This window comes from Triplophysa rosa, linkage group LG8 (assembly GCF_024868665.1).
Source record: "Triplophysa rosa linkage group LG8, Trosa_1v2, whole genome shotgun sequence".
Taxonomy (NCBI): Eukaryota; Metazoa; Chordata; class Actinopteri; order Cypriniformes; family Nemacheilidae; genus Triplophysa; species Triplophysa rosa.
The window spans coordinates 14,301,273-14,307,199 of record NC_079897.1 but is presented as its reverse complement, the minus strand read 5'-3'; the positions used below and the strand labels follow the sequence as shown (position 1 = coordinate 14,307,199).

The following is a 5,927-nucleotide window of genomic DNA, read 5'->3' as shown; positions in this document are numbered from 1 at the left end:
TTTCATCATCAGGTGAGGTATATATTCACTCCCTGTGTGTCACTTTGTCAGCAGTTATTTTGCCCTCCTAGCAGAACTAAATGTTCTGTCAGTTTAACCCACATCCTGTTTTTTATTCATGCAGCTCTTTGTGAGTTCCTCATAGCACAGCAGTATTTTTCCATTAGAGCAAGCAAGCAAACACAGTTTATAAACTCATAATACCTCTACATCCCGGTTATATGATGTTATTCAATAAAACATGAAAGGAAACTTATCAATTATCCCTCACTCAGCTCCCGTGGAATCATGGGATAAATAAGTGTCCATCCGACCCACACTCACAAATCTCGGCGGAAGTAGTAGAGAACAGTAGTTCTCACCTACTGTTTTTTGCATACTGAGGTTTCGGACATACTATTCATGACTCATACTCGTTTCGGATGCAGCAATGGTCTTGTCTTCCTACTTGGTATTTTTTCTAGCTTGTTTCAATAGGATTGTAACACCCCTGTGTTTTGTTTTCAGCATAGCCTTGGTTCTTGTGCCTAGCCTGTGGTATCATGATCTAAAACTCATACTCATTGTCTTTTGAGCTTGGTGTGTTTTCTGTTGTGATCTTAGCGACTGGCAGCAACATGATCTCATTCATTTCAATCAGAGATGGCAAAAGTACACACATCCTTACTTAAGTAGAAGTACAGATACTCATGTTTAAAAGTACTCTGGAAAAAGTTGAAGTACTGACTAAACTTGTTTACTCAAGTAAAAGTAAAGAAGTATGGGTTCTAAAATGTTATTAAGTAAAAAGTAGCCAATACTGCTACCTGTTTTAGAGTCACGCTCGTAACTGGACCACCATTATGTAGAACACAAGCATTAAAAAAAACTATTTGCCATCACATAGGCCACATCCTACCCCTTTGTTCTTGGAAACAACTCAAAATTATAATAAAATTATGATGCAAGATTAGAGCGTAAAGAACAAGCATATTGATAATAATTGTGACAGAATTCCCTCTGTCTCAAGTTCTCAACCATAATTTTAGCAATTCTTTGTTTTGCCTTCCGCCTTGGTCTGTGGCAGCTTCATAAACTATTAACCTATGTCTGTGATGCATAATAGCCAGGAAATGACTCTTTGGTACTGTGATTTAGGGCTGAAACGATTCCTCGAGCACCTCCAGTTATTCGAATACAAAAAATCATCGAGGCACTTTTTGTTGCCTCGAATCGTCGTTTAATCCATTTAACTACAGTACACACGGAGCGCTGCGTTTCCCCACGGACCGTTATTACTGACGCACAGCCCGCTAAACTCTATTCATGCAGTGTTGCCAACTTGGCGACTTTGTCGCTAGATTTAGCGACTTTTCAGACCCCGTTAGCGACTTATTTTTCAAAAGGCGACTAACGACAAATCTAGCTACTTTCTGAATAAGCCTTGGCGGCTTAGCGAAACATTCTGCTTCACGTCTATTGCACCGCGAGAGCGAGCTTTTGCCTTCCCAGCACAGCACCGCCTCTCTGTGTCTACTCTGTTCAGTGCGCGGCAGGAGAAGCAGCACATTCAGTTCAGACCAGTGACGCGTGAGTGAGATACGCATGTACAAACAGTGTTTCCAAGAACTAATCACATATTGACCTTGTTTGAGCATTTATGATTTAAAACGCGATGACTGTATGGACGCATAAACAAGAACACAGATGGATTTTAGCTGTTCAACGAAAGTGACTGCTGGTGTGTAGTTTTAATTGGTTGAGTTCACTCACTATTACATGCGTTTTTGTTGTCTGCCAACAGAAACAGAAAAATAAGTCATTAAGAACCTGTTTATTGTGCATTTGGGTGTATTGTTTTAATATAATACTGTATACAACCACTCAGAGAATAGAGATGTGAAGCAGACCTGAAGCACTCAGCTGTCAGATACTACATGATGTCATCTGGCGACATTTAGCGACTTTTCGAGCAGGGTTTAGCGACTTTCCATTGAAAAGAGTTGGCAACACTGTATTCATGTTACAGGGCTCTTAAGTCTCACGCATTCACTGCGAGACACACGCATTTGAGTCTGTTCACACGCTCACACGTATGTCTCATGCTGATAAATAACTGATAGCTTATTGAAATGGTGAACTGCTATTTTACTGTTTTAGTCTATTTTGCGAGTGAAACTTGTTTTCCGGCTGCATTGAGTCCATAAAACTAGATTCGGACTAACGTTATTTGATGCCGAATCATGTTATTTACACATGTCATCTGTCTGTTCTGTGTGTCTGAGTGAATGAACTGTACAGTTTAACGTGCTACACGCGTGATGCTCATGAATTTGTCTGCGTCTGCGCTTTATGAGGACATGAACACATGAACTTCATCTCCAGAGTTGCTCTGAGAGTTTATTTCAGACCATTTTACTGAGTGAAGCTAACGCACTAAAAAATAAGCGTCTTCCGACAACCTGCCAAAATAAAAGTCCGGGTAACTCGGTATTTTTATGTGGACAAATACTGTATATTACTATTTAATAGTAAAAAAAGAAACTAAAAATAATTTAGATAAACTAAAAGCATCATGCGTAAGCTGAAGTTAGTTGTTTACCTTTGAAATTATTCTTTCAATTTTTATTAATCTTTCATATTTATACATTTGTATTAGGCCTATATTGCATTTTAAATGTAATATGGCAATGTAATGTACTGAATGGGTTTAGTTTTCACAGATATGAATGTAGGGCTGCAACTAACGATTATTTTGATAATCGATTAGTTGGTCGATTATTATTATTTTTCGATTAATCGGATAAAATGTCATTACATCTTTTGCTTATAATAAGTAAATCAGATAAGGGAAAAGTATACACAACTGAACTCATTAGCCTTCTCCCAAAATGTTGTGAATGTCTCCATAATTAACACACCTGGTGAGTTGATTCATGTGTGTCATATTAGAAGCAACTGACAATAGTCTCTCCCAAAATTATGTACTTTGCAAAGTTCAAACGCCACAAATTGGGTTTTACTAATATAATCTTTAATTTTGTCATTTAAAACACCTCTCCCCTTTAAACTTGAAAACTGCGCAGCTTGAAGAGATGCATGCAAAACACGTCTGACTTTAAAACTGCGCACCTCGTGCTGCACGGTGAGACGCATGCACGGAGAGACACGTCTGACTTTAAAACAGCACAACTTGTGCCGCACGGAGAGACGCATGCACGGAGAGACACGTGTGACTTTAAAACTGCGCAGCACGGAGAGACACGTGTGACTTTAAAACTGCGCACCTCGCGCTGCACGGAGAGACACGTGTGACTTTAAAACTATGCACCTCGCGCTGCACGGAGAGACACGTGTGACTTTAAAACTGCGCACCTCGCGCTGCACGGAGAGACACGTGTGACTTTAAAACTGCGCACCTCGCGCTGCACTGAGAGACACGTGTGACTTTAAAACTGCGCACCTCGCGCTGCACGGAGAGACACGTGTGACTTTTAAACTGCGCATCTCGCGCTGCACGAAGAGACGCATCCACGGAGAACCACATCTGACTTTAAAACTGCGCACCTCGCGCTGCACGAAGAGACGCATCCACGGAGAGACACGTCTGACTTTAAAACTGCGCAGCTCATGCTGCACGGAGAGACGCATCTAAAACGGTAATTTTAAAAGAGAAGAAGATGCGCTTGATTTATAACTGCGCAGCTCGCAAGTGACGTCACAGACCAACTAATCGATAATGAAATTCGTTGACAACGAATTTCATTATCGATTATTATTGATTTTATCGATTAGTCGTTGCAGCCCTATATGAATGTATGCAATTTAAGCAATAAATATGTTAATTTTTCTAAAAAGGAAACAAATTAGTTGTTCATTTTAAGAGACCTGTCTTATTTTCTGTTGTATATTTAGTATTGCTCTTTAATAAAGAAAAAGTATTTATTATCCGAATACCCGATTAATCGATGGAAAATCAGTAGAATACTCAATTACTAAAATAATCGATAGCTGCAGCCCTACTGTGATTGTCAAAACACTTTATAACAGAATTTCACTGCTTTCAATTTTAGAGGATCTGTCCCTTTAAATTTTAAATACAGACCAGACATGGACATATTATTATACAAAGGTTGTAGAAACTTGGGAGATCTTATTAAAAAGAGAAAACTAAGAAATAGATAAAAAGAGATATAAGAAGAAAATTTATACTTGGTTTCCTTCTGTTTCTCCAGGATGACGATTTAATTGGTCTTTACTGTGCCGCTCTGTATACTTATAGTTCACTGCTCAATGCAACGATACCTCCAAAATGGTGCCTCGGTGACTTCACACACAATAAACCCACGTGGCTGACAAAGACAGATTCCAAGTAGGCCAAACTTGGCTTTCAAAATCTGATCACAGACATGTCCAAAATATTTCCATTTGAGCCATTAAAGGGCTTGACTTGTTTTTACTGTGTTAAATTTTGCATTATGTTCAGCAATATATACTTGCAAGACGTACTGTAGTTCCGTCAGACGTTAAGGGAATTCTCAAAGCTATAGTGCATTATTGTTGCTGTTGTTCATTTCTGTTGTCTTATTATCATGCAGTATGTAACTGTCATCAGTGAACTGCACATTTTTGGCTGTCATGGTGTATCCATGAAGTTCATGAATGAGTATAAAATGCCTACTCACGCTTGTTTCTGATTAATTACAGTGGGCACTTTTTGCACAAAATTCTTTTCCTGGTTTTTATTATTTATATTGTCATGTAAATGCTTTGTTTTAAAGGGATAGAAATGGTCAACGACGTTGATTGACATTGTAATAAAATTCTATCACATTAATTTGGCAGTTAAAATTTGGGGCTTGTTTTTGTTGGAGTGGGCAGGTTTTAGTGAGCCTTTGGGCTGGAAAATTATCCACCCCACCTGGCAACATTGCTCCGAACGCTTATCAGTACACTGAGATACTGTAAGGTTTAAAATGCCATCGATTTGTGTTCTAACGTTAATTAACGTTACGCTTTTTTATGCGAACGGGCCCAAGGCTAAACAGTAAAGACAGCAAAGCAAAACAATGTTAAATGCGTTAGCCGAGAGCTAACGTAACTGACTGATGAATCCTTACAGCTTATAAAAGAAATCTAGACATATTTTTATAATGAATCCAAATAATAAAAAAAGACAGACCCTCTACATTAATCGACACTGTTTTCGCTTCACCAAAACAATGGTAAAGTTTCTGGCTGCTGAAACATTACAGCTTACAAAAGTTGCATATTAACACAAAAACTATACTTTTTGAAAGTGTAATACACATAACGTTTTAATCATACTTACAGGCTGTGGTTCGGAGACGCTTGCTCCAAATGAAGTAGGTGCAAAACAAAACTGCTTTATTACAGAACAGAACGCAGCTGTCTTCTTCATGTGATGTAAACGCATGTAGACCACTGATAACCCAAGACTTCCGTTGTCAAAATAAAAGTCATATCAAGCAACGTAGCCGTTTTTTACCATTTTTATTTGATCCAGGCTTTCTGTTTACTCTTCATGGTTGTTTATATTTATGATTACAGCACTTAATGCCTGTTTTAATTACACCACATTAAAACATGATGTGGATTAATACATTTTTATATTTAGAGGAGATATCCAAAATCTTATTATAATACATTTTAAAATTTGCCATCAGGAAAACACAAACTTTAACACAAAACACAAAAAGTTAAAAATAGCTTAAATGCATTGTTTTTCTCTTTGGAAAAAAATCTAAATGTAGGCCTACATAAAAGTTAACATTACACACTGTATATGCACTGAAAATACCTCGCAATAACTATACTAGATTTAGTTATACTGTGATCATCTGTGTCTCCATTTTCATTGATCTTGTCTATATTGGCTGGTTGGTTCTTGTCACATGACCTGCGGTGCGCTTGCGCCTTTCTGAAAA

The 5,927-nt window shown here is 38.1% G+C and overlaps 1 protein-coding gene across 3 annotated transcripts in view; it reads right to left on the bottom strand.

Moving 5' to 3' along the window:
• LOC130558424 (gastrula zinc finger protein XlCGF57.1-like) overlaps positions 1–5,420 on the bottom strand; it is a 26,832-nt gene extending 21,412 nt beyond the window's left edge. For all 3 annotated transcript variants that reach the window (XM_057340798.1, XM_057340800.1, XM_057340796.1), the window contains exon 1: positions 5,312–5,420. The gene's annotated coding sequence lies outside the window, so the exon portion shown is untranslated. The remainder of the gene's footprint in view (positions 1–5,311) is intronic.
• Between the last annotated feature and the right edge of the window lie 507 nt (positions 5,421–5,927).